The sequence below is a fragment of the Lichenostomus cassidix genome, chromosome 1Aa (genome assembly GCF_008360975.1).
Source record: "Lichenostomus cassidix isolate B80296 chromosome 1Aa, HeHo_3.0, whole genome shotgun sequence".
Taxonomy (NCBI): Eukaryota; Metazoa; Chordata; class Aves; order Passeriformes; family Meliphagidae; genus Lichenostomus; species Lichenostomus cassidix.
Genome location: NC_139480.1, coordinates 34,207,463 through 34,233,232, shown reverse-complemented (window position 1 = coordinate 34,233,232; position 25,770 = coordinate 34,207,463). Strand labels below are relative to the sequence as shown.

The 25,770-nt window shown below is 40.2% G+C and overlaps 1 protein-coding gene across 4 annotated transcripts in view; it reads right to left on the bottom strand.

The window, feature by feature from the left end:
* Nucleotides 1-16,931, bottom strand: part of CNOT2 (CCR4-NOT transcription complex subunit 2) — an 82,637-nt gene extending 65,706 nt beyond the window's left edge. For 2 of the 4 annotated variants that reach the window (XM_085044868.1, XM_085044864.1), the window contains exon 1: nucleotides 16,801-16,931. The gene's annotated coding sequence lies outside the window, so the exon portion shown is untranslated. Of the gene's footprint in view, nucleotides 1-11,127; nucleotides 11,233-15,912; nucleotides 16,090-16,800 lie in introns of those variants that run through there. The other 2 variants (XM_085044852.1, XM_085044858.1) reach the window with 2 other exon arrangements.
* Between the last annotated feature and the right edge of the window lie 8,839 nt (nucleotides 16,932-25,770).

Here is a 25,770-nt window from a genome sequence, read left to right as displayed (position 1 = left end):
TGCTGCAGAAGGCAAACACTGTAAAAGAACAACATTCCTCCTCTTTGTCTTAGCTTTTACATCTGAGCTGATCATATGGTATTGAACATCTCTCTGGTTATTTTGGGTCAGCTGGCCTAGTTGTGTCCCCACCCAGGATTTTGCCCCCCCCCCAGCCTACAGATGTGGGGGAAATGTTAGAGATACAGCACTGATGCTGTGCCAGTGCTGCTCAGCTGTAGCCAAAACACTGCTGGTGTTATCAACCCCTTTCTAGCCACCAATGCAAAGCACAGCACTGTGAGGGCTGCTGTGGGAAAACGAATTCACCTCAGCCAAACCCACCATATCTTCCTATAGAAAACACCTTTTGCAGGCTATAAATGGTAACACCAGCATTCTCAAGAAATGACCAATAAGTAAAAATAATTCTAACAGACAGAGCTTATTCCTCTCTGCCCTTGGAATGGTGAGCTGCAAAACCAGCTGAAGAATGAAGAACAGCTTAATAACTTCCACTTTATAAACCATTTAACAGCTTTCAGGGGACACCCTCCTTCCAGTCTTTAATGGTACCTGTTTATCAACCACTAGTACTTTCTAGGACACTGAAAGCCAAGACAGGAGATTCAGAATCTGTTTTCCCACTCCTAATCTGGCTGCAGCAGTGGAACTCCTGGATCCAGACATTTACTTTCCACAACCCTATGGGAAGTTCTTTGGAATTAACCGCAGAAAGCTAGACTTAATGCCTAAGTAATGTCTGTGTTAACCCTTCAACAGAGACTTACTTAAAGGGTTAACAGAGACATTAGAGACAAGACCTAACAGAGACATTAGAGACAAAACCTTACTTAGGAAGTCTGCCATGTCATTTTAAGCATCCCAATAATCCAAAGTGTTCACTTAACAAAGGTGTAATTTGAAACAAATAGAAGACAGTATTCTCTGTCTCCTATCTGGACACAAGCTAAAGGCATTTTTAAATGGATATCATACTTTTAATTTTGGTGTATTCCCCATAAGAAGTTTTCTATAAGGAAGACGTTCACTTGAGAACTGCTTGCTTAATTCAGCAAAAAAGAAAAATATACCATACCCACAACCTCAGGTTAATATCATTGCTCAAAACAAATCCATACATAAAAAAACCCCAACTGTCTTATTTTGGAATATATACCTGATGGCATATCCGTTTGGAGACTGCAACTCGTGTTTGCAAATTATGAGTAAACACATACTCTTCACTAAAGAATTAGCAAAAACAGAAAAAAAAAAATCCGGACATCTCAAGACTTCTCTGAAAGAGGATGAAGACACACATACTCACACAAAAGGAACCTTCACTATTAAACTTTTTAACTGCAATATTGAGAAACTATTGGTTTTAATACTGAAATTAAGTCCAGTGAGGCTGACATGTAATACAAAAGAAATTTCACCTTTTAAAAGAATTGACCCTTCAAGAATCTTCAAAACCACATGAAAATTAAGTTGAAAGTTTTAAATAAAGTATGAAAGAGTGTCACAATCTTTTCTAATTAGCACAATTAGATAAAAGCCTAATTGAAAGGAATTGCTTGAGTAGTTCACTCCTTTGAAGGGCACCATGATTAACGTGTCAGTTATGTGATGTATACGGGAGTAATGTATGTCTGCTGCCCTAACAGATGCTCCCTTAACCATTCACATATCTAGCTCTTTTCAGAAAATTTAATTTTTTCCATTACATTTCTTAATGATCCAGAACTCTTTATTTAAAAATTTTCAAGTAACTGTTTATAAACAAGTCCATCAGCTTACATAAACCCATCAGTATCAAGCACATTTTTACAATTAATAGACATTTTAAAGAACTAATAGACATTTTAAAGAACAAACATATCAGAAAGATGAATTTTAATACTAAAAAAACTCAGTGATTCTTGAGTATATTACATACTTGACAAAAAAAATCAATAAAAAGAATTTTAAAAACTGGAAGGCAACGCAGCCTGATTTTGAACTTTGTTAGGACACAGAAACTGGTGACAAGAACTACAGCTCCTATTTTAAGGAGCTTTTTACAAGCACAGAACATACCATGGGTTAACTTCATACTGTCAGCATGGTGGCCCAGTAAGGACTTTCTCACAACAGATATCAAGAGAAGGGCACAATTAGACAGGACACAGAGTCACTGACCAAGCAAAAAACCAAAAATTACGCAGCTTGCAAACTTTTATTCTCAATGTTCTACACCTAATCGAATTTACACTGTTCTGGTTCTCTAAAAAAAAAAAAAAAAAGGCAAAAAAAGCACAGAACTGTAACTTACACACATTTTTAAGTCAGGAATAGCAACTATTTATATATGTACCTGAAAGGGGAAGCACACATTGAAACTGCAAAAATAAAACTGCAGTAACACTACATATCCCTATAAAATTATACATTAAGAAATTATCACACCTCTCAACCAAAAGAATCTAAATAAATTTTATCAACTACAAACTCTGGCTTTGCCAGACAAAGAAGGCTGAAGAGGAAAGATCCCAGAGGCACTGTGCCTAAAAAGCAGGCAGTAAGCAGCCTGTGAAGAGCCAGTAAACAAACCATAATTCAACACAGGCCCTTCACCAAGAAGAACAAGCACCACAACACAAGGAGGACAGAGTGGTGGAGAAGAGAATGTGAGTCCAGAACCAATCCCTAACAGGAAAGTATGCTAACTATATTCTCATTTGAGAGCTCAATAATCACTACTCACACAGACACACACAGACAGTCTTCAAAAGATGCAAAATCCCATAGGGAACCTACTGACTATACACTGTAGCACAGGGTTTGGTTTGGGGTTTTTATGGGGGTTTTATAAGATTATTCAAAAGTTTCTTAATTGTTATTATATAGTCACTGCTACAGTGATATGTTTATTAGGGTTCTTGTAATTTACCACAAGTCTAACAGTTTTACTGTCTATTTACATCAGAAGATTTTTACCAAAACCTTGGCTTATACACAGAAAACAAGGCCTGCAGAGTAAGAAAAAATATCCCTAACTGGAAATTGAAGCATAAAGAGGGGAAGTTTTAGTTCAGCACCTTGCAATGTCAGCAACTCACACATTTGAAGTCCATCCTAGTGAAAATCCTTGATTATTATTTGCAGCATATCTGCACAACATAAAGATTGGCTGTATGTGTATTGCCACGTGCACAGTCTGAAAAGGAGGAAAAGGGTACAGCAACGTTTACAATGTCTCTGTGACCTGCTATACACACTGCCATAACACACATACTCTTTCAGTCACACTTCTTCATTCAGAAAGCAAATGCTCATATCTGCTGTATGCATGCATTTTCAAGGATACTCAAGTTATTCCATTTCTTTACCTTGACTTCCAGAGGCCTTCATGCCTACCTCTTACCCAGCTGAAGTCAGAAGACAGCAATTTTACCTCAAACAATAAAACTAAGTGGAGAAAGATATGTGGGATAAATATGGATCTTACAGGTGACACCCAAAGACTTATAGCTGAGTCTGAGTATTAAGTCCCACTTGTAAAACACAAAGTGGAGAAAATGAGTCACATATTCCTTAAATAAACATCTTTACTATTTTCACAGTAGTTTTAATGCAGGTGAACACACCAAATAAAACTAAAACCTTCAGCTCATCTGCAAACATTCACTCCTCTTGTAACACTTTCACTTTTAATTGCTTCACCCTTTTTCTCATGACATAATCCTCCTATACCCTTTTATGTAATCTTCATTTGAAACACAAACAGTGGTAGTCATTCCTTAACCATGAAGTTAACAGCTAACTGCTTTCTAATCCATTTCTAAAAATTGTCAATATTCCTATGGATACAACTTATCTCAAGTGACATTTCCTTTCAAAAAATAAAACAGAATAAAAATCAAGAGCACAAAAATACTTTTTCTAAGCATGCAACTCAGAGCCATTTTCAAAAGAAATCTTGGGCAAATAGCTCCCTTTGAAAATTGTATTATATTTTAAGTTGGGAATTCTGAAAAAAATCCTGTAATTCAAAGTTTATTCAACACTTCTAAACTAAAGATTTTGAAGAAATGTTCTACAGCTCTTCTTATTGTTTGGAACAGCCCAATAAATTGCATGCACATGAAATGCACTTTAATCTCGGCCTTGTTTAAAATTGCCTTCAAATGCACTACTTTGGAAGAAGAAAACACTATGAAAATATACCGATTCAGTTTTACTAAATTAAGAGTAACTTCAATTGTTACAGAAAGCACAGGCAGTAATACTGTGCTGTACAGCCTTAGTCATTAAGACCCCATATGCATTCGCTTGGCCAAATTACAGAATACATAAGCCTTTTATGACCAAACACAACCTTTAGCCATCTTTCAGGCCAAAGGGATCAAATTTATTCTTTTGTAGAGCAGTGAAAATAGTTGTTTTTTTCTGGATGTTTTTCAACAGAAAAATACCCCCCCTCCAGCTGAAAGTATTTCGAAATCTAGCCTGTTGGGATGCTCTAGTACTTGAATGGTGTGCAACAGTGACAAGTACAGTATGTTCTTGTCTTAGGAAGTCACTGTGTACCATTACAGTGAAGACCTGCTCAAATCTGCTTCAGCTGCAAGGCTCTGCACCACCCTGCTCACGTGCTACATTGAGATCATACAGACTCTCTGCTGATCTACAGTATGTTTCACCTGCTTGCACAGGACCACTGTGAGATAGTGTGGATGTAAGAGATAGCTAAGGACCTGTCATCCTAGAACTGAGAAATACTTGTAATTGTCTTAAATACCAGTTGGGTGCCATCAGGAGTGGTAGCTAGAACACAGGGGAGGAGGAAACCAGAAAAGGAATTGCAGTTCAGAACAGGAACAGAAAACGAAATTACAGAAAGAGAGAGACAGATGTGTAAGGTGCTTATGGGACAGCAGAATCCCAAAGGCCCACACACTACAGCATGCAGAGTTTCAGATCCTGGACCCACCCTTTCTGGATTTTCTCATTCTTTCGGCCAATGGACCACTGTCGTGATGTATCTCTATCCTTTTCTAATTAATGACACAGAGACTATAGAAAGAAAACATGTCAAGCTAAGATGTTTAAATGCCACATATGTAAACAAATTTTATGCCTGTCTCTAAAGGTTTGTACTTTCTTTTTTTTTTTTTTTTTTTTTTAGTAATGCTGAGGGAGCCACGCAAAGATTTTCACAAGTGCCTTCGGCTTGAAGTATTTCATGAATCTATGGAGAAGCATTAACTATTCACAGCTGCAAATTACATGAAGGTATTTCTGTTATGAAATACGAAGCCAGTGTCTCAGTCTCTCTATCTGTAATGCATGGCTGTCACTTCAGTGAGGCAATATAAAAATAAAACTTCTTCAAAAACATATTATAAAGCATTTCCATTAAACTGTAATGAAGAAATTGGAGAGAAAACATTAATGCCGTATTTACCTTTAATTTTGGAGAGCATGATCTGAACAATGGGATTAAAAACGAAAAACCTCAGAGTGAGAACACCATGCATCCTCTCTAAGCAACGAGACCAGAGTGCTCTGTGAAAACACTATTTTATCCAAAAAAAAGTGTAACAGTGACATTCAGATGGAACTCAACTTAAGATGAGAAAGAAAACCTTCATTCCAGCATTCCTTGAATTCAGATTCCCTTGAGTTGGCAATTTTAACAGCCACTGAAGCAGGGTTATGTACTGAGGGAGGGGTTTGTTTGTAAGAAAACTTGAAACACTCATTTAAACAGTGACCTATATCTGCCTCAGTTTATGAACTGAAAATGAGACTAGTCTGACATTGCAATACAAAGACTAAGAGTCAGGAAGAGCAATGAGGTAATTCAAACCTTCACTTTTCAATCTTAAATTATTGGGGAAGAAATGAAAAGTCAGTGAAAAGATGTGATGAAACGGTAAGAAAAGCACAAGGACAAAAAAACCCCAAAACCAAATAAAACCAAACCACCCAACAAATCATAAGAATACACAAGATAGAAAAAGAGGTATTCTGGGAGTACAGCAGACAAAAAGGGCTACCCGGAGTGCCTTGCATTTACCTAAATTCCAGTTTTGAGACAGAACTTTAGTTCTCAGCATCATGCGCCTCTATTAACACTGGGAAGTCCTCATCACTTGATGGAACACAGCTGCTTCTCTCCAGGTTTATGTGCTACCCCAACTCAAAGCTTCTCACATTACGTGAAAAAAAATTTAAACTTCTGATAGCTAAAATTTTAAAGCACATTTGATATTAAAGAACCCATATGTGAAGAATATTACCATCTTACCAGTGTTGCATAGGGTTTCTATAATTTCAAATACCAACCTCAAATTTACATTAGATACTCATAACAGACATGTAATTACAAGGTATCACTAGGAGTCTCATTCTTACTCATGGGACACATTTTCATTAGTAATCCTACAATTCGTAATTCTGATTTTTTGCCACTTTTACTTTGCCAGTTTGGCAGTTTCCACAGAAGTCAGACTGCTGACATGAACAGGACCTGGTGACACTTCCAGTGAATGACAAGGCCTTACTGTGGAACACAAAACAAACCCATTCTATTAGCAGCTGTCTATCCTGTTCCAAGACAGCACCCTTATCCTTACCACCACTGGACTCTCACCTCTGAGCAGAAAATAGAGAGGAGAGAAAAAAAAAAGAAAAAGTATAACGTGGGCAGAACCATGGTAGCTGCATTCACAAAGAAGAAACACACCACCAAAGAGAACTTTCTTTTGCAAACCAAGGCAAAATTTGGTATGTCTTCTGGGTTTGACACTACAAAGCACGAGGACAACTGATTAAGCAAGACCATTTTCACTTTTTGTCAGTTTAACACTGACAACTGGATTATTTTGAACGGTCTTCATGTATAACAATTTCAGAAGCTTACCTTCTAGAGCAAAATCTGTCATTCTTTCATGGTCTTAGGCACTTTTTGCTTTTCCAGTAAAAACAGTAGCAGATACTTTAGAGTATCACTACGATTATTAGTGACTAAAAGTTTTCACAGAAAACATGTTCACAGCCAAAATATCTGTACCTCAGAAGGATCAAAACATACTCACACAATTTTATAGCACTCCATGGTAAGAGCAAAATTAGAAGGATGTGAGTTCATTCTGACCCTGTGTTAATTAATAAAAGAAACTATCCATTAATTCTGTAAGCTGCAAGTCAAAAAGGTAGACACTGAATAAACCTCACATAAAACTTCAAAGTTTTGCCAGGAAAGGGAGGTTATGCCATCTGTCACAAAAATCTGAAGTTTTCATAAAAAGCAAGTTATATGATGAGTACAGGATAAACACACTAACTTCACAAAGTATATTAACAGGACAATTAAGTGTTTAAAGTGAAACGTGTGTACGGATTCTCCACACAAAAATAAATGGCAAATTCTTTTCACCAAACTCCCCTCACCTAACAACCATGAATCTGGTGATACCAACAGTTTCCTGACGCAGCCCTGCTCAAACCAGGCCAAGAAGGCTCAGTGATAAAATGCCAACTGCCAGGATCTACTTCACATTAGCAGTCTTCTCTTACCAGTGGACAGATAGATGACAGACAGCTGTGGTGAGCAAATTCTGGGATACTCTTAAAAAAAAAAAAAAAAACAAACTGGCCATAAAAATGCTGAAATACATAACCAATGCATTATTCTTGTATTTGGGTCCCTGGACTCTTATTCAAGAAAAACAGGAAATAATACCAAACAGAACAGAAGAACATATTTGCTATAACAATATTGCATTTCTTCTCTACAAGCCCAGTACAAAGTGACAGGCTAGGCCTGGGCTGACACACCAGGATCAGAACAACAGAGCATGGTCTCCACAGGCTCTTCTTTTCTGGGATGCTTCCCACCCTTGCCCATCTTCTCCTTGCCTTGCCTCACCTCATGGTGTCTGCCTCCTCCACCAGGATTAGGGCACAGTCTTGACCTTTCTACACAGTCTTGGCCTTTCAAAGAACAAAACCTATACACATAGAAATGTCACAAATTCTGACTACCTGAATATGTATATATGCTGCTTGGTCTCAGGAAGGACAAAAGCAAACCATACTTTGTCAAAGGTAACCCTCACACTGAAGCTTGGGCTTCTGGTGTCATAAATACCAAGCTTTACATTTTCAGTCTTTCCAGATTACCCCCATAGTTGACAAGAAAATCTGAGGGCTGACAGTACTTCCCCTGCCCCAAAGTTATGGATACCTGACCTAAACATTGGTAGAAAATTTAATCATTTTAATTGTTCAGATAAAACAATCATTAAAAGCATCTACAAAAATCTCATTTATTGTTAAAGATGCAGCTTAATCAAGAAACTACCTGTTTGTTTAGTTTTACAAGTATCTATTCCATCAAACTTCCCCTTCAGACGCCTCTGAATTCATTCTTCACTGAACTACCAGTTCTCTTGGGAAAAAGGATAGCCTTGTAAAGTGAAGCACTTGGGGTGTCAGTAAACGACACTACAGAAAATTAACTTCTAGAAGGACATTAATAGAATAAACAATGGTTACCTGTTTTGGCCTCAGACTTTGACATGAACTTTCAATCCTCTACTCTGAAATTTCAGCTGTACCCCTAATATAAAAGTATAGCACCAACTTCAAGCGGTGAAAAATGAGAACCAAGTTACTCAGTAATAAAGCTGTAATTCTTGATAAATTTTCGGTCCCTTAAACTATTTACATATGAGAAGTTTGTTCCGTACAGGGGTCATCCTATCAGCAAGACATGATGCATTTTATCACCTAATTCAACATGTTATTTGCAGCCTGAATTCAAAAAGCATGAGAAAAAGCCACATTAAAGAGATCAAAACATTGCTAAGACTACAGCAGGAACTGTACAAGGCCTAACAGAACAGTGTAATTTGATCATAAACGTCACCTTTCTTTTCAAGAAGATTTTGAGTTTGCCCTCAAAGCTGCATTAATATGATTAACATCTTGTTTTCATGTCTGCAGCATCCACAGACTTTCAGAACTCTCACAGTTGCAGTGCGGAGCCAAATTAAGTGAGAGCTGTCTGAGAAAGTGCACATACCTGTGAGCAGGAATCCACAGAGCTTCTTTAGGGAAACAAACGTCTACTGAACTATACATATAATACCTTTCCAAACGTTGTTTTGCCCAGATATGCAAAGGATTAACATAGTTCACCAAGCAAACAAGATATCTGATATTCCTAAAACTACTACTCATTCCTGAAACAAAGCAACTCTTTGCCCATAGACACTGGCAGGGAAAATATTTCAGATGTAAATACCCACAATCAAAAATTATGTGGGATGTGTTCCACTTCATACTAGTGGGGATGAAGCCTCTAGGTGCTAACAATACAAGATGTGTTACATAAGACTATGCACTTATTTTTAGAAGCACATTACAAAATTAAGTACTGCACTGGAATCTTTTGCAGAGCTATGGACAGCTACATCAATATGCACAAAGAACAACTGCTCAGCTGGAGCAGAGTATTAGATTCGATTCAGACTGAAGTTCTCCTGACAGTCCCAAAAAATATTGAACCATTTGAGACTATAAAACCTAATTTATATTCAGTAGATAAAGAAAAAACAAACCAAACCACAAAAATCCTACTAATCATAAAGATTATATATATATATATACACACCTTTTCTGTGAGCAGCAGAATTAATAAAAATTAGTTTCTTACAGATTTCTTCCGTTTCTTAATATTTAAACCACAATAACTCTCAACTTCCTTCTTTTCTACATCTCTTCATGACCTTCCCCCCACTTCAGGAAAAAGAGCTGCGGTGCAGACACTCTGGAAGTCTGCATGTGCTTACAGGATGCCTGACCAGCTGCCACCCTACTGAATACATACCAGATCTGACTATTTCTTTTCCAAGAGGGTGCACTAGTTTGAAATTTCTTCCTCGACCTAGACACAATTTCATGATGTGGGACCTTAATTTGAATCTTAACTTGCCCTTCTGATTCAAGTTTTCATATATATGCATATTTGTATAAAATATAAATTCAGTTAAATTAAATGCTTAATTTTTGAGTTAACTCAAAAGTTGTGTTACCTGTGTGCTTGACCTATTTTAATATTTTTTGCAGTTACAAACATAAAATAATCCATGAAGCACATTCTAGTATCAGCAGATTTTACTACTACTGTTTATTCATTTGCGGCCTCTGTTACTCCTCTCCAGGCTCTCTCCTAAGTGCATTAACACCAGGGCCTGTGAAGCATCTTTAGTCCATCAAGTTTTAAAATACACTGCTCAAAAGGGTTTTGTTTTAATAACTGGACTCAGCAGATGCAGGTATTCAGTAGTACAGAAAAGTCCATCAGCTGTACACTGGAATACATTGTTAAGGGTGAGTTAAAGATGCCTGCTCTTAGTGATTCACTCCTGACTTACCAACCAGACCTACACTTGGTCATCCCAGTTTTTCAGGACTTGTTGAGCTCTTGCTGTAAAACCTAATTCAGACTAGTGTGAAACTAGTCTGAATTCACTAGCTTCACTAGTGTGAAGCTACCCTGAGGACCCTAAAAGAACTGACAATTGCTTTAAAGAAAAAGTCATTTAAACTAGTGACGTGTCTTTCAGAAACAATAAAAGATCACAGCTAATATTAAGACTTTGCAAATTCTTAATTAAAATACTAATCCCAATGAAAATACTACTTGCCATCAAACATATACTGCTGGTATTCACAATATACACTGACCTAAAGTAAGCTCATGAAGAGCACCAAAATCCTGAAAACTAGATTTTATTCTTGCAAGAAATTTGGATACTCCCAGTGCCATTGTAGATCTCTCACAACATTTATGTTCTTGCCTAACTAAATTTCCATGAAATTGGGGGAAACAAAACATGTATTTATTGTCCAAAACATATCGTCCTGAAAATGCCAGTTTCCTAGACGAAAGAAAAAAAAATTAACTCTATACCGCAGTAGTAAAGGAACCTGAATTTACTTTGACTTCCACCATGAATTAAAAAGTGATACTGACTTATTCTCATGTGTAATGCTTATCTTAATTAATTTGATCTTGATCAACTTACTAGAAATGTGCATCCACATCCAAAAACTAAGGCAACAAATTAAGAGTTCAACATAAAGTACCTTTCTACTTTACGATGGTGCTTCTGACATGTTGGAAAAGGTACACCACACAGCGAAGTATCAAGACCAGTACCAACACTGCAATAAATAATCAAACACCTCTTGAAAAAGAGTTTTTTGTGTCAAACAGTTTTACCAGTGGACAGTCTCGCAAGGCACTTTAACACTCAGAATTACTCATCATGTCAGTCTTTCAAAAGTTGACATTGCTTACGGCTGATTTCTTTCTGAAAACCTTTCATATTTCTACTTCTCCACATCACAACACATGGTACAAATATTCGAGAGATGACCTTCTATATGTTTTTTTAGCCTAGTTGGTAATTACATGAAATACCTGCTTCACAGCTATTTTCCTGTTTTATAGCTTTTTTAAAAGTAAGTATTTGTATGCAACAAATACTTTCTCACAAACCTCACCACTACGGAATGGTAAAAGACTTCAAGCATATACCCAAACAAGTCCCCTGTAGAGCAGAGCAACAGAAGGAAGGTTGGCAGACATTTTTTCCATCATTATAATTCTCTGGCAACATTTCCTTTGCAAGAGTAGTTTTCACAATTCGAATAAAAAAATGCATTAAAAATACTTACAAGGAATAGTTATTCTACCCCAAACAATGCAAGTTTTTCATAAGCTGGAAGGGGAAAAATCCTATTCCACTGAAGCTCAAAGTAAAAACTCACATAGTCATATAGACTGCAAGACAAGTACACATTCTACTGACACAAGCACTAGTTACTCATTTTACAGCAGGACAGGCATCATTCTACAACCCTTTGACAGAAAAGATATGATATTACATTATCATCTGCGTTACAAAGACAATCTTAGAAAAACTTGTTTGCCAAGAAGTTGCCTACAAATCTAAATATTAACATTTTATAATTCAAAATAGCTGGCTGTAACGAGCCCCACTGCCTGTTTTTGGTGCCTGGAAATTCCTTGCTATTGTTTCCAAATGCACACAAATTTATATTGTAATGAAAATGGTCTGGACATGGAATTCTGAAACATATAAGGACAAACAATACAACTGTCACCTACTGAACTTGGTATAGAACCATTTTGGGGGGGTTAACATTGTTTTTGTTATCTGTATGTGTTTACTACTGGTACCTGGTTCCACAGAAGCCTTGAACCAGGCAAGTAAAACATGGCAAACCATTATCCTCCTACCACAGACTAGAACTTGGCTATAAATTGGTTAAATGACTTACCCAGAGTAACCCATCACTTCAGTAGGTAGCTCAGACAGAAAGCATGGTCCACCTCAATCCATTGGATTACTGTCTGCTCAGCAAGAGCAATGCAAAGTGGGAGCTTCCATTTTATGAACCACAAATAAAGCAGCATTTTAGACCAGTTTTCAGTTTAAATAAACTACACCTTTTGATGAATAACTTGACCTCAGCGAAGTATATTCAAACACCATTGATCAATCTCAAGCACATAAAAAATCTGAAAACAGGATTTTAAAAATGCTTCTGAAGTTCAATAAATCAAAATACAACCAGAAAAAATCCTAAGTGGCATGGGGTAATAAATAATACTTTAAAACATTCCCCCAAAATTTATCCCAAAACAAAAGGAAAATAGGAAGAAACAATGGTTTACTTACTACTTAATTTCTGATCAACAACTCTTACATTGCAATTCAACAAGAGAAGGATGTGTCTGAAAAAAGCTTCATTACAATCAAATTTTAACCTACCAGCACAATCTGAAAGAAATCCTCCTAGGAAACGCAGAGCTGTGAAATTATACATATTAGCACTGCAAAAAGCAATCACATGGCAGAGTAACCAAGTAAGGGGGAAAAAATAATGTACACTTTTCTGTAATGCTACTAATAACCAATGCTATAGCAAGACAAAGTAGGGGTTCTCAGTTCTCAGTTTCCCTTTGAGAAAGAACCACTTACACCTTGACTTGGAGCTATTATGCAACCAGACCAGATGAGCTACTACACACCACCACAAAAAAAATACTCTATTTTCATCAGAGTATTAAAAATGAAAGATTAAATGTAAATTAAAAGCAACATTTTATGTCTGTGTTTTTGGTTATGTTTTTTTTTTCATTTTTGCATATAAAAACACAAAAATATTTTCAATCCTATGTAAGAATCTCTTACCGATTAGCACAGACCATGCTTGGTATACACACACCTGCCCCAAAACCAAAATAATTCCACAAGGACAATTTAAAATATCTTACTGCACAGTATTTTCATTTGACACAATTCTTCCTACCCCATTATAACACTCAATAAAAGCACAGTTAGCTGTCAAAATACAACATCCATCCTGAAAACTCTCATGCACAAAGTTAACCATCAACATGTGAGCAGGTGCTTTTAAGTCAATGAAACTACACACAAACTTCCAGGTGTTCATACCCTTTTCCAGGAACCTGGGTCAGAAGACCAATGAAACACACACAAACACAGCACCTATGCGCTAAAGCACATCTGGAAAGACAAAAAAAGGGGGGGAGAAAGGCCAATTCTATTCAAGACAACTGAAATAAGTTGTATTGTTCAGTACAGTGCATCTGAGCATAAAGATAAATTTCAAGAGAATATATTAGCAGATGTCTGTTGTATAGCAAAACGCTTACATACATTTTTATACTTATTTATGTCTCAGAAGCCCAGATAGAGCAAAGTTAGCCTAACTTCAACTTCTAAGCTCTTGTCAATCCTTGAAATTTACATACACTGTATTAATAGTAATTTTTAAAATGAGAAAAACTGTATCATTTATACAGTAATCATTTAAATCTGTGGTGAAAAATATTGGTTCCTAAGCTACTGTACTTCTACAGAAACTGTCACAGGGCTTTCTATTTAAGCTAACATTTATAAACACAAACAAATGCAGCAAATATTCTGCCAAGAATTTATGAATTTTTCTTTTTTTTTTTTAAAGAGCACTTTTTTAAAGTGCCTTTTAAAAATCTGTATTCAGGCACATTATAGCTTTAAGTGAAGACACAATTTTAAGAAGTTAGATACAGGGGCCTACTTCCTTCAGAACAAAATTCTGGACTTGGCGCACTTTCTATTCTACCTCATAGGAAAACGAGCCATTCAGTATTTCTCTTCAGTTTCCAGATCAAGTCAGAAAGCCAGGTGATAGAAACATCTATTTTAATTCAACTGTCGTGTATTTTTAAGTCCTATTCATTTCTTGAGTCCATAAAAAGGAGGTGGAAGATATTTTTAAATAAACAAAGTTATGATACAAGGCTCCTTTAAAGCCATAATGAGGTTACAACTTAGCAATTACTACACAGCAGACCTTGCACCAACACGAAAATTAGGGAAATTTTTAAGAAAGCTACAGCAGAGGCTAAAAAAGCAATAATGTTCTTGATTTCAAAGCTAATCTCTATCTAGACAGAAATGCATTTAGAAATATAGAAAATATAACAGAAATACTTTCTGAGATCTACCAGTCCACTGCAGGCACATAGAATTTTCATATGAAGCAACTGAGGTAAAGACCAAGATTTTCAGGTGAAAACAGCCACTTACAGGACAATTTTTTAGCACCAAACTTCAAGACACACTAACTGCCCTATTTTTTCCACTAAATAATTATTTAAAATTTGATTCTGTCAAAGAGATTTTTTAAATATAAATTTCTGAGGTTTTTTTATTTTCAGTTTTCAGCCAAGGGCTTTTCTTTCATCTGTTGATAGAACTAACACACAAATAGGTTGCAATAACAATGACTACTTTGACAGCAATATTAAGTTTCTAGAAGAGATGTGTAGACAAGGTTTATCTACTACTACACTCTTAGCTTTATCAACAGCTTCCTGAAAATGAAACGGAAATACACTTGCAAGTCAAGTCAGTCAGCTCTTGATAAGTGAGTATTCAAATCCCTTTCTAAAATCAGAAGCAGTCAACGCCTTGAAGTTTAGCATACCAGCTGAATACTAAACATAAACAGTGGAAGTTGGGGGCAAAAAGAAAATTAAAAAAAGGCATGGGACAGACACATCTTGTTAATAGAACACAACTCGCAGGATCGAGTTTTGTGATCTTGAACATGTCATTATATGAGAACTCAAAGTATATCAACACATATACAACAATTCCACCAGGTCCACAGAAAGATGCCTTTACAATATAAACTTCAACAATTATTTTGCTCTTGCAGGTCTTCACAAGTCTGAACAGTCTGAAACAAATCCAAGTTTCCCGAAACATAGTTTTCCAATAGCGGTTGTGACAGCAGGTTTGATCATCTTAATCTCTCTTTCCCCAGCTGAACATTTAAGACTAGCAGTCAGTCACCAGCACCAGATGTTGCTGCTGTGCAGGCTCACTGGAATGTCTCCTTCACACACTCAAGTCACACACACACCTATATCTAATCAATCTTTCTATATATATGTATATCTGTATCTATTCCTGAAAGATATACAGAAAGTTCTTATCTTACTCTGGGGATAAAACAATGCAAAGTTGGAAACAACTTTTTCCCTGATAAAAGAGACAGCAGAAATGAAAACATGCTTGTGTTAGATTTGAATCAGCAGCAAAAGCTACTAACACCTTACACAAGCGTATTTTCATTTTCCCACATTACAGGGGCTCCAAAACAAACTTACTTGTAACTTCACCAAAAAATAATCGACCTGAAACCCGAGAATACCCATTAGTTGGTACCTTGTTTTCACCAGGAGCACACGTACACTAACTAAACTGCTAACACTGACCCTTGCATCTTTCCCCACCGCCCTACGGTCCCCCTCTTATCCCTAACCTGTCACCCTGTGCCACCTCCTCTCCCAGCACGGGTCAGGTTCACGCCAGAGCTTGTCATCGCCTGCCCGGCGGGCAGGGGAAGGCTGGCTCCTTCCTCCGGCGACCGCGCTCGGTCCCTTTCAAGTTTGTTTTACAAACACGTCCGAAGGAAAGGCAGAACCTGTTTACACACCGCCTTAACCGCCGCCAGGAGGAGAGTGAAACAGACACGGGCAAAAAAGAAAAAAAAAATATTTTTCAACCGAAAGCCAGCCAGCGGCACCCCTTCTCACCCCCTTTCTCCGCCCGGGGCCCGCGGCGCAGGCCGCACGGGCGCTCGGCGAGGCGCGGGGCCGGCACAGCCCCGGCCGTGGGCGGCAGGTTCCGCTGCCCCAGCGCCGGGCCCGGGGAAGGCGGCAGGCGGGGGCCGGGCGGCCGTGCAGCGCCGCGGGGCCGGGTTCGGAGGGACGGGGGAGGCCCGGGAGCAGCCGGCGGGGCGGCGGCGGGAAGCAGCCGTTCGGGCGGGCCGGGCGGGCCGAGCGGGCCGCAGGGCGAGCTGCCAACGGCGGCCGCAGGGATGCGGGGCCCGGGCACTGCCGGGCCGCGGCCTCGCCCGGCCCCGGAGCGGCGCCCGGCGGCCTCCGCCGCCCGCGGCCACGGAGGAGGGCGGGGGACGGCGGGCCGGGCCGGGCCTGCGGCTGCGCCCCCGGCTCGGGCGCCGCGCGTCCCCCCCGCTCCCCCTCGGAGACAAAAGCAAACGGAAACCCGGCGGGGCGGCCCCAGGCCCGCCGAGCCCCGCCGAGGGCCGCGCCGCCGCCCGGGCCTCCCACATCGGGCCGCGGCCGGGACGGCGGCGAGGCCCGGGTCGGCGGCGGGGCTGGGGAGGGGCGGCCGGGGCCGGACTCACCGCATGAATTTTCTTGTCCCGCGAATCCAAGATGGCTGAGTATCCAGCACGGAGGATGCTGGGGGAGCAACCTTTACCCTCTGACCCGGCCGCCGCCGTGACCCCGCCGCCGCTCGGCCCGGCCGTCAGCGCCGAGGGGCGGGGGCAGCGCCGCCGCACCGCCCGCAACGGCCCGGCCCTGCGGAGGGCTGAGAAGGACGGGGAGGAAGGGGAGGAGGAAGGAGCGGCGAGGCTCCCTCGGCTGCGCTCCCTCCGCCTCCCGCGGGAGACGCGGCCCAGTGCTGGGGGCAGGGCCCGCAGGCCGCGGGGCTGCCGTATCCCGCCGCGCTCCGCCGGCCCCGCTGAGACGCTGCCGGCCGGGGACGCGGCCGGATCGGATCGTGTTCTGTGAGGGGAGAGGGCGGCGCGCAGGCCGGGAGCGCCGGGCCGGAGCGGGTCCCGGGGGTGAGCAGGGTCAGGGCGCAGCCGGGCTCCCCGGTCCTGCCCGTACCCCTGCACCCCCAGGCTGCCTACGGAGACCTACCCCGCGTGGACGCGCTCCCCTGGGAAGCGCCCCAGCTTCCAGACGGGGTGTCCCATCCCCCGCGGCCCCGGTCTGTCAAGTCCGTTTGGGCTGCAGAGCGCAGAAGGAACGGCCTGGCCTCGCCGCAGGCTCTGTGTGTTATCCTGCGGGGGATTTAGGTCAGGAGCGACACGAAGATGGGGTAAATTGTGTGGAAGTTCCTATTTTCTCTGCAGCGTGGTAGCAGTGGAGAGACAGGTCCCGCTATTCACTTTTTGTGCTAATAAAGTGGAAAAGCATTTCCAAGATGATACAACTGGACTTTTAATTTATCGACCCTTAAAACATGTATGTTAAAGCAATGGCTTGAATGCAGCACATGCTGATGCATAAAACACTCATGCAAGTAATCCTCTTGATTTCAGTGAGGCTGTCAATTGTATAAGAGCTAAGTCTGTGCACAAATGTTTACAGGATGAAGGCCAGCATTATTTGTGAACTGTGCTTTGCTCCATCAAGAAAAAATAGCACACCTTAGTTTTGTTGTAAAATCATCATAAAGTTTAACATTTCGAGCAAAAAGATCAGCATTTAATGCTTTGTCAGAAATAGCAGGTTTCTTTAAATAGTTTCACATGTGCTTTCTTCAAAGGTTTGATTTTGAACCTCCAAACCGAATTTAAAATTACTGAAGAATGCAGTAGGTTACACAACACTAATATTTTATGGAAACATTGGTACTACAGTAACATGTCTGTCAACATAAATATGTTTTGAAGATAAAAGAACAGTCCTTCATCTAAGCCAGGAGACCAGTTTCTTAATGTCACCACCTCTACGTACTGTACAGTTGTGTGATGAGCATGGCTGCCACGTAATTGAAATGAATGTCTAGATACACCATCCAGGAAAGCACTTCATTTTATTATTTTAATCACAAACCTTTCCATCATGAGTCAAATATTCATGCATTTGCTGAAATCAAACCGTTGTAAAGCACCAAAAATGACGCACTTTATAGAGTATGAACTTCTGGACTACTTTTGTTCGGTCTCAAAAATCAAACATTTCTTCATAATACAAATCAAATATAAAAGCAGTACTTTTAGACTGAAAAATACAATCAGTGCTAATAATCTTTTAGTGTTATTAAATAAGCATTTGGATAGTCTGATTCTTTTATACCCATTTATAAACATTTTGCTTTATTATGTTTCATTTCACACTTTAGTGGCCTGAGTTTCTTTTTCAAAAGCTAATTTTTGTTCCATTTTCCCAAAGAGAAGTCATTTAAGACAATACCCAACAATATGATGCAAGTGAACTAGAAGTCATTTAAGACAATACCCAACAATATGATGCAAGTAAACTAAGAACCTTGTGTTGTCATTGCATCTACATGGACTGATCTCTGTCCGTTATAAAATTAGTGTTTACATGCAAATCAATTAACATTTATAGGGCAAGAAGCCTGAATAGTTCAACAGAGCTAGGTAATGGGGGGAAAAAACTCTGTTTTCTTGTCTTAGACTGGTTAACTTAGGATAAACCACCTAACTAGCACAATGTGCATCAATTGTGATTTAAATTCTGTTAATTGAAAAAATCTAACCTAAACTGCCTAAAACTGTGTCTAGTTGAGGAAGCTCATTACTCAGGCTGTAGTAGCTGTGTATTCTACTTCCTCATTTGTTTTCTTAGAGAAAGTGAAAGCAGTTAGTGTTTTAATGCGTTAACTTCCGAAGATGCTAAAGAGGGTGTATTGTCAAGTATGTGTTTGTACATTTGCTACTTTTAGTCTTGACTCAATACATTTTTCTGTGATGAAGCCTGTTTCCCATAGTTGTACCTGCTTAATTAAAGAGGTTCCCTGAGCTCATTTTATACAAGGACTGCTAATAGTGTGTTGACACTCCTAATCCATTTTGAGCCATATATGGTACAGTTTTACCTCCTTATTTAAGTCTTTGTCTGCAAACAGATATGCATCTGTTATTTTTAATCTCATTTAATCAATGGTCTCTTTCTTTTGTCTTATTTCACGGGCTAGGCTGCTACACATCCGTCTTAAAGTAAGAATGCCTGTAGGAATCAATCTGAAAACTGTCTATAGCAGCACAGGTGAAGGAACTATAGAACATGACTACAGAAAACCTGTTCTGTATGGGATTGCGTGTGCAGGCTCCTGCAGTCAACAATCCATGTGACACAGCCTTCTACCTAGTGTTCCTGAGAGCTAGTTCTGAAGTGCGTGTTCTGAAGCAGTTGTGACTCATCCACCAGCTGTTTGGATGTCACTGGCTAATGCTCGTCCTAATGCCTACAGAGGGCTAAAAGCCTATACCACTTTGTTGGAAAATTTGGGCAGAGGCCATCAAGAGAGTCAGGTGTGCTTAGAATCCCCAAATGCTTTATGGATCTCAGCATTCACTGTGAATTCTCCACAGTTTTTCTGAAGCTTAGCTCCAGAGAGTTTGTGGGTGCTTGATGATTCAAAGCGTCACCAAGAGATATGGGCAATGCAGTTGCAGAAGTGGGAGAAACTGCCCAGAGTATGTGTAGGGCAAATTTAGGCTGTTCCACTTCACTGGAACATTAAATTAAATTAATCATAGTAAGACCACCATCCTCAGTTATGAGTGGAGGCAGAGCATGGTCAATAAGCAACCTTATAAGTAATTTTTAAATAGAACAAAAAAGTTAATTGGAACACAGCAGGGTTCTTTCCTTCTGCCACCTACATATTGTCACAGTATTCTTCAGGAAAAACAAATACAGTGCAATCACCTAGAGCAAGAGTTGGCAGCTTTTCAGCAGTGGTGAAAACAGGCTGTATTTTTCTTTCTCAGATTAGGGATTAAGTCCCTTGGAACAAACAGCTTGAACCAAAAGACGCTGCCCCTTGATTGCAAGATGAATTTGATCAGCTGAAACTGAAATACCTGTTTGGCAAAAGATAGAGGTTTCTGATTTCTGCTAGACTTACAACTGTGAGTGTAAGACTCATGAATTTGGAGCTGCAGCTTCTCCCTGATGTCTTTCTTACTGAATGATGTTCAAAAGTCTCTCCATTGCTTTTTTTGGAAAGTTGTAGGATTACAGCACTGCTCTGCATTAATCTTTGCCCTTGAAGAACTTAGCAGATATTTTTCATTAGTATAGCCTACTTTAATTTTTTTAATATTTCTAAAACACAAGGTTAAAGGTGTGTCAAAGTCTACAAAGGTGTGTGCATGAAGTCTAATTTTAGACATCTCACCACAAAGAGGTGTTGACAACACTGTTTTTTTAAAGAATAAAAGCACTAAGACCTCACATTTTCCTACTGTATTTTCTCATAGTTCTTAACTAATACACTTAAATTGAGCACAAAATATTTGGATCTGTGCAGAATTGGTTAGTTAGTTTGACTTTTGCAAGTTAGTCTCCAGTTTCTAGTGTATTTAGGAAAGGTAAGGGAAGGATCAGTTGTTTCCATGGCACTGTCCTTATCTATCCTTTCACTCCTACAGGGGATTTCCAGGGATGGCTGCTGGCAAGGGAAGCCCTGGAAGTGCAGCTCAATTACTATTTTAGCGTTAAAATGCATCACAAGGTATCCACACAGATGGCTTCTCATCTGCTGGATTTGTAGTTTCCAGGAGGGAATATTGGGAGCAGAAGTATCTTTATCTCAGTCTTTCATATTTTTACTACCAGGAAACCCTTTCTCAGCCTTCTGCTCTAGTGCCTTCAGTGTCTGATTTAGTGCTAATTATAACAGAGTATCAGGGGGAAAAAAAATACCAAGTTTAAAAAGAAGTATGCCAATTCTGGAAAATAATATGACCCCGAAGAGGAGATAAAATGTAGCATTTTCCCAAAATAAGATACTTTGCATTGCTGTATAGCAACTAAGAGGTCTGCCAGAGTGCTAGTAAATGAGAGGATAAATCAAGAATTAGAGATAGCAGTTTCAAGTGCTCCTTCAGACAAAGAGAAGAATAAGGATGCAGATGGAAATATGTTTTCCAGAGGAGAGAAGCATTAGAGACACAAGCAAGTGCCAAAGTAAGTGCTGACTGACATTCCCAAACAGCATTATCCCCAAAGAGATTGAAGTTATGGCAGTGGTGAAAGAGAAACCCTTCTTATCTTAGTTTTCAAGATAGCAGTCAGCTGGTGGTCATTGGAGAGCTGCCAGGTCAGAAGTGGTATTTCTCTTTTGAAACTATTCAATCAGGGAATCATAGAATTGCTTAGGTTGAAGAAGACCTTTAAGAACATAAAGTCCAACTGTTAACCCAGTACTGCCATGTTCATCACTAACCTGTGTCCCCAAGTGCCATGTCCATACATTCTTTGAACACTTCCATGGACAATAATGCCATCATTTTCCTGGGCAGCCAGTTCCAATGCCTGACCAAACTTTCAGCGAAGAAATTTTTCCTAATACCCAATCTATCTGCTGTTGCAACTCAAGGCCGTTTCTTCTTGTCCAGTATCCTTGTGCATGTTACTTGGGTGAAGAGACCAATCCCTACCTGGCTACAAACTCCTTCCAGGTAGTTGTAGAGAGGAGTGAGGTCTCCCTTAAGCCTCCTTTTATCCAGGCTAAACAACCCCAGCTCCCTCAGCTGCTCATCAGATGTGTGCTCCAGACCTTTCACCAGCTCTGTTGCCCTTCTCTAGACATGCTCCAGAGTCTTAAGGTCCTTCTTGCAGGGAAGGGCCTAAAACTGGAACACAGGATTCAAGGTGTGTCTTCACCAGTGCCAAGTACAGTGGACAATCACTGCCCTGGTTCTGCTAGCCTCACTATTGCTGGTACAGGCCAGGATGCCATTTGCCTTCCTGGCCAGCTGGGCACTGCTGGCTCATGTTCAGCCACTGTTGATTCAGGGCCTTTTCTGATGGCCAGCTTTCCAGCCACTCTGCTGCCAGCCTGTAGCATGGCATAGGGTTGTTGTGACCCAAGTGCAGGACCTGGCACTTTGACTTGAACTTCATACAATTGGCCTTGGCTCATTGATCCAGCCTGTCCAGATCCCTCTGTAGAGCCTTCCTGCCCTCTTGCAGATCAACACTCCCACCTAACTTGGTGTGATCTGTAAACTTACTGAGAGTGCATTCAATTCCCTCATCCAGACCATTAATAAAGATATTAAACAGAACTGGCCCCCATACTGAGGCCCACAGAACATCACTTGTGATCATGTCGAAAGACAGGCAATGCTTTATTTCAGGTGTCAAGGTCTCCTCGGCATGACTCTTCCATGTGACTAACTGTCATAGTTACAATGAATATTAGCCACATAGGACATTCTCTCCATTAAGCTGCAGTGTCTATTGACAAAAACATAAACTTAAGTGTTTAAGATGGTCATAATTAAAAGTTAAGCTGAGAATAGGGTTATTGCAACAGTTTTTTTAACAATGACAGGTAAATATATAACCAGCAGCCTGGGGAAAACCATCACATATTAAAGCAAAAGCATGATTAGTTTCCCTTATGACAGGACTCAGCTGGGGAAGGGAAAGCCTGGGGGGCTAGAAAATGCTGAATTCTGGTTCTTGGTTTTTGACAGTTTTTCAAAATTGACAGGCCGATTTCCAAAAATGTGCTCCCCCAAATAAGTGTTAATGAACACAACAAATGAATTCTAGCTACACCAGCTGATGATAGTCTGCCATCCCACCAGAAGCCAGAGGACCCCAGTATCACTGTCCCACTGAGCAGCATGATGGTAGCATCGCCCCTGCCCTGTTCAAGCAAGTTGCCAGCATGAAGCTGCAGAAGGCCTCAAGAGACTGCTGACTGGGCAGCCCAAGTTAGCCAACTCATTCCTTTATTAGAAGATTGGTCGTACTTGGGGAAGAGTTCCTGAGCTCCCCAGTGTACACTTAACTACCTGTGTCTCATGCTGGCCCTGCAGCCTGCAGATAGTTTCACATGTGGACAGACCCATGGTACTTGTCTGCAGGGCTTTGTGCTTGCTTGAAAAGGAGAGCTGTTAAGCTGCTTTGAAAGCTTTACTGGCATGCTGATCATCACATTTGATGACTCTGAACATTAGCAGAGAGTCTGGTCTAGATCGTAAGTCCAGAGCTGTTGCTTACCTCCTTAGCCAATTCAAGCAGCAACATGTTGCTAGGCCAATAAGAGAGGGAACATGCTGCATCAAAGCTGATCTCTGTCTGCAGCCAGCACACTGAATTGTATTACTTTCTATTCTGGCTTACATAAACCCACACCCTGGCTTTTCTGGGAAACTCCAGTAGCTGTTACCATCACAGGGCTGAGACTGTGCCTTTCCAGCTGAGCAACACCACTGTATCATGGATTGTAGTGTTCTCTAATGAAGCAACAGCAGCTACTTTTGACCTCTTATTCACCTTTGTTACACTGCCCAACAAGATATATAAATATGTGCACATACCATTTCAGAACCCTCCAGAAGTTTCCTTGGTCTCAGTTTTGCTGTAGTTGATTGGGTGCTAGTTTATTAATAAAACAGTCCCAGACACCTTGCATACCAGCATGGTTCCCTACTCCTGTCCCATTCAGGACCATAAATTCAGACTTTTGTTTATCGTGAAGCCAAGCTATTTGTGAAATCTCATGATGCAGAAATTCAGCTGTAAATATTGCATGCACAAATACTTGAACCTCTCACACTTCTTCCAACACTAATCCTGCTCATAATTTTCAGTACTCTTAGTGGAAGAGCTGCTCACATCTGAGAGCAATGAAGTTGCTCTGCACATGGAGATCAACTGACCAAGACAGTTTGCTGCTTCCTCAGTCAGATGTGTTTCAGCAGAAATAAGCAGAATTTTAAATTCAATGCCCTGCTGTGCTCCCATCACCTCCAGCAGAGTCCAGGGTTCCTTTTGCAGCCATACTCCTTGCCTAAGTCTGTTTCTTGCTTGCGTTGGCACTGAAGACAGTATGTTCAAAGAAAAGTAAGATAATATTTTTTCTCTTTTTCCCTCTGTCTTTCCTCCTCTCCTCTATCTATTTATCTCTTTCTCTCATCTTGCTGTCTTTTTGAGATCACATGCACAGTGATTTAAATAATCTTGCAGTAAGCAGCAAATCCTTCTAGTACAAGAGACTGACCTCACTCTGGCTGTGGCTCCTGTGCAAACAAACTTCTCTACCTGTTGGGAACTCCTACCGATTTTGGTACAGGTCTGGAACACACAGCTCATACTGTGCAAAACTTACAAATACGATATCTGTACCCAAGATGTTTCCTATTTCATTATGGATTGTGATAGGTAGAAATGGAACCATTAAAGCCCCATTTCTGCAGCACTGTCTCAGGCAGCAGCTATGGCAGGTGGTGCATGCCAGGGCCAGGGACAGGTAGATGTGCTTTCCCTTCTGACCAAGCAATGGAGTAACGCTGGTTCCCAATGGTAACTAAAAGTATACAGTATCATGTACTGGCAGGAGTCGTGTATCTCATCTACACAAATATAGTTTACTTTTTATATTTTCTTTTGATGTTAAGTCAGATGAATTTGCAAGCTAGGGATACGATTCATCTCACCACCTTTAGCCGTCTGAGAAGGAGGTGCCTGAGCTAAGCTATTAATCCAGTCTTCTTGCACGTATTGGGGAGAGAGGGGAATTCTCACTCCTTCTGCTGCCTCCTGAGGGTGGGTGTCCCTGCTAGGGTCTGGCACTGGTGGGATGCATGGCACTTGGATGGCTGGTGCTAGCTGGGAGAAATTGTACAGTCTGTTTTCTCACATGAGAAGCCTACATATTACTTGTTCTGCATATTCAGGAGGTGTTTCCTAGAAAATAAGTTTGTGCACAAATACAAAGATCTGCTGCTCCGGGCCTGTGTTTGGAAAGGATGCACAAAGTTCTCTCTTTTGTGCACTATATGGTAAAATATATGGTGAAATATTATGTAGGCATAAGAAAATCAGAAATATTCTCTTGATTGCAAGATTAAATTTTGTAGAAGATTCTAGACATAAAATAATGTAATCTTAATGTATATTCCTAAAAAAAATTTCAAAAGGGCCCTGCCTTTTTCAGGGCTGGAAAAATCAACTGCAGGAAAACAATTTCTTAACATGAAATTGTTATTAACTTCATAAAACGTAGGCATCAAATCTAACATTCTCTGTTTTCACATATTGATTAAGTTATGTCTGGTTTTTTAGTATGAAGGCATATTTATTTTAAATTACAAGCTCCAGAGATCAAGGTTCTAGTGTTATAAATACATAGCTGGACAAATCTTTCCTGAGTGCTTACTGTCAAAACAAAGACAGAAATGGAGGAGATGATAAAAAGGAACTGAAGTGACTTGCTAAAAGTCATGTAACAGTATCCTTTCCCAAACTCAGTTAAAGCTGCTGACTGAGACTTCAGATATACTAGATTACCCTACAGTTAGCTTGGCCTTTCCAGTTCAAGTGTTCCTTTGGGAGAAAAACAGTATGAAAAATCACAGTTTATATTC